Raw genomic sequence first — 7,666 nt, forward strand, 5'->3', positions numbered from 1 at the left:
GACACAGAGAACACGACACAGACCACGGAGTGACACAGAGAACACGGCACAGACCAGGGAGTGACACAGAGAACACGGCACAGACCAGGGAGTGACACAGAGAACACGGCACAGACCAGGGAGTGACACAGAGAACACGGTACAGACCACAGAGTGACACGGCACAGACCAGGGAGTGACACAGAGAACACGGCACAGACCAGGGAGTGACACAGAGAACGCGGCACAGGCCAGGGAGTGACAGAGAGAACACGGCACAGACCAGGGAGTGACAGAGAGAACATGGCACAGACCAGGGAGTGACAGAGAGCACACGGCACAGACCAGGGAGTGACAGAGAGCACACGGCACAGACCAGGGAGTGACACAGAACACGGCACAGACCAGGGAGTGACACAGAGAACACGGCACAGACCACAGAGTGACACAGAGAACACGGCACAGACCAGGGAGTGACACTGAGAACACGGCACAGACCACGGAGTGACACGGCACAGGCCAGGGAGTGACACAGAGAACATGGCACAGACCAGGGAGTGACACAAAGAACACGGCACAGACCAGGGAGTGACACAAAGAACACGGCACAGACCAGGGAGTGACACAGAGAACGCGGCACAGGCCAGGGAGTGACACAGAGAACATGGCACAGACCAGGGAGTGACAGAGAGAACACGGCACAGACCAGGGAGTGACAGAGAGAACATGGCACAGGCCAGGGAGTGACAGAGAGAACGCGGCACAGGCCAGGGAGTGACAGAGAGAACGCGGCACAGGCCAGGGAGTGACAGAGAGAACGCGGCACAGGCCAGGGAGTGACAGAGAGAACGCGGCACAGGCCAGGGAGTGACAGAGAGAACGTGGTACAGGACTGACCTGAGAGTGCCAGAGAGAACATGGCACAGGACTGACCTGAGAGTGACAGAGAACACAGCACGGCCATAGTGTTCACCTTCTCTCATCGAGACCCTGAAAGGTAATAAGACAGGTTGGTTTAATTTGAGGGTGAAACTATCGCCTGTAACCCAATGAAACTTCATTTTCAATTCTGTTCTTTTCTTTCACTCCAGTTTTCCCCTTGACTCCGAACGAGCTGATCTTTTGCTTGGAAACAGTCCCACTGGCTCCCTGGTACCTCACTCACCATTCTTCATAGATGAGCCCAGGGGTTGGCTATCAGTGGGCTATTTGGCTGTGGTGGGTCTCACAGTTGTGTGGGATCTGTTTTCACCCCATGTCCAGGAGAGAGGAGGGGACAGTAATCAGCAGCAGGAACCCCAGATATATTTTTATAATTTCCTTTCCTACCCCTATTTTTTTTTATTATTTATTCTCAGGATGTGGGCGTCGCTGGCAAGGCCGGCATTTATTGCCCATCTCTAGTTGCCCTGAGAAGGTGGTGGTGGGCCTTCTTCTTTGCCCATCAGAGTGTGGGACTGGAGTCACATATAGGCCCAGACTGGGTAAGGACGGCAGGTTTCCTTCCCTAAAGGGCATTAGTGAACCAGTTGGGTTTTTACAGCAATCAGCTTCATGGTCACTTTTACTGACTCCAGATTTTCATTTCCAGATTTTGATGTAAAACTGATTTCAGAATCTGCCATGGTGGGATTTGAACTCACGTACTCTGGATTACTAATACAGGCTCCTCAATTACTGACCACTAGTCCCACTTTCTGGATTACTTATTACTAGTTCAAGCTCCTGGATTACTGATTACTACTCCCACCTTCTGATTACTGAGTTTGAGAGTGACATACCTAAATCTGAAACTAGAGTCTTAAACTTAAATAAAGCCAATTACATAGGTATGAGGGGCGAGTTGGCTAAGGTAGATTGGGAAATTAAATTAAAAAGTATGAACGTTGAAAAGCAATGGCAAACATTTAAAGAAATATCTCAATATTCTCAACAAATATACATTCTATTGAGAAATAAAAACTCCATGTTTAACTAAACTGATAGAATCTTTTTGATGAGTTGGCAGAGGGGCTCGATGAGGGCAATTCAGTTGATGTGGTGTATATGGATTTTCAAAAGGCGTTTGATAAAGTGCCACATGGTAGGCTTATCATCAAGATTGTGGCCCATGGAATAAAGGGGGCAGTAGCAACATGGATACAGAATTGGCTAAGGGACAGGAAACAGAGAGTAGTGGTGAACGATTGTTTTTCGGACTGGAGGGAGGTGTACAGTGGTGTCCCCCAGGGGTCGGTGCTGGGACCACTGCTTTTCTTGATATATATTAATGACTTGGACTTGGGTGTACAGGGCACAATTTCAAAATTTGCAGATGACACAAAACTTGGAAGGTTAGTAAACAGTTAGGAGGACAGTGATAGACTTCAAGAGGATATAGACAGGCTGGTGGGATGGGCGGACACATGAAAGATGAAATTTAATGCAGAAAAATGCGAAGTGATATATTTCAGTAGGGAGAATGAGGAGAGGCAATATAAACTAGAGGGCACAACTCTAAAAGGGGTACAGGAACAGGGAGATCAGGGGTTATATGTGCACAAATCATTGAAGGTGGCAGGGCAGGTTGAGAAAGTGGTTAAAAAAGCATACGGGATCCTGGGCTTTATAAATAGAGGCATAGAGTACAAGAGTATGGATGTGATGATGAATCTTTATAAAACACTGGCTAGGCCACAACTGGAGTATTGTGTCCAGTTCTGGGCACCGCACTTCAGGAAAGATGTGAAGGCCTTAGAGAAGGTGCAGAAGAGATTTACTAGAATGATTCCAGGGATGAGGGACTTTACTTACATAGACTGGAGAAGCTGGGGTTGTTCTCCTTGGAACGGAGACAGTGTGAGGAAATTTTCAAAATCATTAAGGATCTAGACAGAGTAGATAGAGAGAAACTGTTCCCATTGGTGGAAGGGTCAAGGACCAGAGGACACAGATTTAAGGTGATTGGCAAAAGAACCAAAGGTGACATGAGGAAAAACATGGTTTTATGAAAGGGAAATCATGTTTGACAAATTTATTAGAGTTTTTTGAGGATGTAACTAGCAGCATAGATAAAGGGGAACCAGTGGATTTTCAAAAGGCATTCGATAAGGTGCCACATAAAAGGTTGTTACACAAGATAAGGGCTCATGGGGTTTAGGATAATATATTGCATGGTTAGAGGATTGGTTAATGGACAGAAAACAGAGAGTAGGAATAAACGGGTCATTTTCAGGTCGGCAGGTTGTAACTACTGGAGTGCCACAAGGATCAGTGCTTGGGCCTCAGCTATTTACAAACCATATTAATGACTTAGATGAAGGGACCGAGTGTAATGTATCCAAGTTTGCAGACGATACAAAGCTAGGTGGGAAAGTGAGCTGTGAGGAGGACAGAAAGAGTCTGCAAAGGAATATAGACAGGTTAAGTGAGTGGGCAAGAAGGTGGCAGATGGAGTATAATGTGGGGAAATGTGAGGTTATTCACTTTGATAGGAAAAATAGAAAAACAGAATATTTTTTAAATGGTGAGAACTATTAAATGTTGGTGTCCAGAGAAACTTGGGTGTCCTGGTACAAGAAACACAAAAAGTTAGCATGCAGTTACAACAGGCTATTAGGAAAGCAAATGGCATGTTGGCTTTTATTGCAAGGGGTTGGAGTATAAGAGTAGGGAAGTCTTACTCCAACTGTACAGGGCTTTGGTGAGACCTCACCTGGAGTACTGTGTACAATTTTGGTCTCCTTATCTAAGGAAGAATATACTTGCCTTAGAGGCGGTGCAATGAAGCTTCACTAGATTAATTCCTGGGATGAGAGGGTTGTCCTATGAGGAGAGGTTGAGTAGAATGGGCCTATACTCTCTGGAGCTTAGAACAATGAGAGGTGATCTCATTGAAACATATAAGATTCTGAGGGGGCTTGATAGGGTAGATGCTGAGTGGTTGTTTCCCCTGGCTGGAGAGTCTAGAACTAGGGGGGATAGTCGCTGGATAAGGGGGTCGGCCATTTAAGACTGAGATGAGGAGGAATTTCTTCACTCAGAGGGTTGTGAACCTTTGGAATTCTCTACCCCAGAGGGCTGTGGATGCTCAGTCATTGAGTATATTCAAGGCTGTGACAGATTTTTAGACTCTAGGGGAATCAAGGGATATGGGGATCGGGCGGGAAAGTAAAGTTGAGGTTGAAGATCAGCCATGATTTAATTGAATGGCGGAGCAGGATCGAGGGGCCGATTGGCCTACTCCTGCTCCTATTTCTTATGTTCTTATACTAGACCAGGCTCCTGGATTAATGATTACTAGTTCAGGCTTCTGATTACTAGTCCAGGTTTCTAGATTACTGATTACTAGTCCAGTAACATAGCCATTACTCTACTATACCCATTAACTTTACTTCTATCCCAGCCGAGTGCAACTAACCCAGAAAGAACCTGGAGCTGTCGTGATCTGTATAGCCCAGTGCCCACTGGACAACGGGAGAATCTTTCGTTGCCCAAAATATCTCTTACTCTTTACCAACAGCATACCTTAACTGCGATCTCAATCAGCCACCTCTTACTGCGCCAATCTTTGAGTTCTGGGCACCGCACCTCAGGAAGGATATATTGGCCTTGGAGGGGGTGCAGTGCTGATTCACCAGAATGATACTGGGGCTAAAAGGGTTAAATTATGAGGACAGGTTGCACAGACTGGGCTTTTATTCCTTATAGAAGATTAAGGGGTGATCTGATTGAGGTGTTTAAGATGATTAAAGGATTTGATAGGGTCGATAGAGAGAAACTATTTCCTCTGGTGGGGGAAGTCCAGAACAAGGGGGCATAACCTTAAAATTAGAGCTAGGCCGTTCAGGGGTGATGTCAGGAAGCACTTCTTCACACAAAGGGGAGTGGAAATCTGGAACTCTCTCCCCCAAAAAGCTGTTGAGGCTGGGGGTCAATTGAAAATTTCAAAACTGAGACTGATGGATTTTTGTTAGGCCGGGGTGTTAAGGGATACGGAACCAAGGCAGGTTGATGGAGTTCAGAAACAGATTAGCTATGATCTAATTAAATGGTGGAACAGGCTCGAGGGGCTGAATGGCCTCCTCCTGTTCCTTTGTATCTAAAGCTCTGGTTAGACCCCATCTGGAGACTGCGTTCAGTTCTGGGCACCGCACCTCAGGAAGGATATATTGGCCTTGGAGGGGGTGCAGCGCAGATTCACCAGAACGACACCAGGGCTAAAAGGGTTAAATTATGAGGACAGGTTGCATAGGCTGGGTTTGTAGTCCCTTGAGATCTGATCGAGATGTTTAAAATGTTAAAAGGATTCAATAGGGTAGAGAGAAACTATTTCCTCTAAATCCAGAATAAGGGGCCATTTATGAGTGAAATCAGGAAGCATTTTTTCACACAAAGGATAGGGGAAATCTGGAACTCTCTCCCCAAAAAGTTGTGGACGCTGGGGAACAATTGGAGCTTTCAAGACTGAGATCAATAGGTTTTTGTTGGGTAAGGGTATCAAGGGATATGGAGCCAAGTCAGGTAAATGGAGTTAGGATACAGATCTGCCATTATCTAAGACTATAGTGGGAGTTGTGTATAGGACCCCTGGCAGCAGCTCTGAAGTGCTAGATTGTATAAATGCAGAGATTAGACAAGCGTGTAACAAAGGCATAGTGGTCTTAATGGGGGACTTTAACCTTGACATAGATTGGGAAAAGCAGACTAGCAACTGTCAGAAAGGTAGTGAATTTCTTGAGTGTGTCCGGGATAATTTTCTACAGCAGTATGTCCTAGAGGCAACAAGGGGGCAAGCCATACTAGATTTAGTAATGAGTAATGAACCAGATTTAGTTAACGGCTTAACTGTGTGTGAACATCTATCCAATAGTGATCATAACATGATCGAGTTCAATGTAGTGTTTGAAAGGGAAAAAAGTGAATCAGCTGCTAAGATTCTAGACTTGGGTAAGGCCGACTTCAATGGGATGAGACAGAGACTGTCCACAGTAAACTGGGCAAATCTGTTAATGGGTAAAACGACTGATGATCAGTGGGAAATGTTTAAAGAAACATTTAACGTGATACAGAATCGGTTTATACCCCTGAGGGGCAAGAACACTACTTGCCAAAAAAAAGCCATGGACAACTAAAGAGGTAAGGGACAGTATAAGACATAAGGAAAGGGCATACAAAAAGGCAAAAAATGGCACAGATCCTGGCAAATGGGAAAGATACAAAGATCAACAAAGGGTCACAAAACAGATAGTAAGAGCTACAAAAAGAGAGTATGAAAAGAAATTTGCAAGGGATATCAAAACCAATACAAAGAACTTTTATAGTTATATTAGGAAAAAGAGGGTGGTCAGGAGCAGTGTTGGCCCCTTAAAAACTGAAAGTGGGGATATTGTCATTGACAATGGGGAAATGGCGGACATGTTGAATAATTACTTTGCGTCAGTATTTACAGTCGAAAAAGAGGATAGCATGCTGGAAATCCCAAGAAAACTAATATTGAATCGAGGACAGGGACTCGATAAGATTAACATAAGTAAAGCAACAGTAATGAAGAAAATAATAGCACTAAAGAGTGACAAATCCCCAGGACCAGATGGTTTCTATCCCAGGGTTTTAAAGGAAGTAGGTGAGCACATTGCGGATGCCCGAACTATAATCTTTCAAAGTTCTCTAGATTCAGGAACTGTCCCTCTAGATTGGAAAATTGCACATGTCACTCCGCTTTTTAAGAAAGGAAAGAGAGGGAAATCAGGGAATTAAAGATCAGTTAGCCTAACATCTGTTGTGGGGAAAATGCTGGAGTCTATAATTAAGGATAGGGTGACTGAACACCGAGAATTTTCAGTTAATCAGAGAGAGCCAGCATGGATTTGTGAAAGGGAGGTCGTGAATTTTTTGAAGAGGTGACTAAAGTAGTGGACAGGGGAATGTCAATGGATGTTATTTATATGGACTTCCAGAAGGCACTTGATAAAGTCCCACATAAGAGACTGTTAGCTAAGATAGAAGCCCATGGAATCGAGGGAAAAGTACGGACTTGGTTAGGAAGTTGGCTGAGCGAAAGGCGACAGAGAGTAGGGATAATGGGCAGGTACTCACATTGGCAGGATGTGACTAGTGGAGTCCCGCAGGGATCTGTCTTGAGGCCTCAATTATTCACAATATTTATTAACGACTTAGATGAAGGCATAGAAAGTCTCATATCTAAGTTTGCCAGTGTCACAAAGATTGATGGCATTGTAAGCAGTGTGGATGAAAACATAAAATTACAAAGCGATATTGATAGATTAGGTGAATGGGCAAAACTGTGGCAAATGGAATTCAATGTAGGCAAATGGGAGGTCTTCCAGTTTGGATCAAAAAAGGATAGAACAGGGTACTTTCTAAATGGTAAAAAGTTAAAAACAGTGGATGTCCAAAGGGACTTAGGGGTTCAGGTACATAGATCATTGAAGTGTCATGAACAGGTGCAGAAAATAATTAATAAGGCTAATGGAATGCTGGCCTTTATATCTAGAAGACTAGAGTACAAGGGGGCAGAAGTTTTGCTGCAGCTATACAAAACCCTGGTTAGACCGCACCTGGAGTACTGTGAGCAGTTCTGGGCACCGCACCTTCGGAAGGACATATTGGCCTTGGAGGGAGTGCAGCGTAGGTTTACTAGAATGATACCCGGACTTCAAGGGTTAAGTTACAAGGAGAGATTACA

Source organism: Heptranchias perlo, chromosome 26, assembly GCF_035084215.1.
Source record: "Heptranchias perlo isolate sHepPer1 chromosome 26, sHepPer1.hap1, whole genome shotgun sequence".
NCBI lineage: Eukaryota > Metazoa > Chordata > Chondrichthyes > Hexanchiformes > Hexanchidae > Heptranchias > Heptranchias perlo.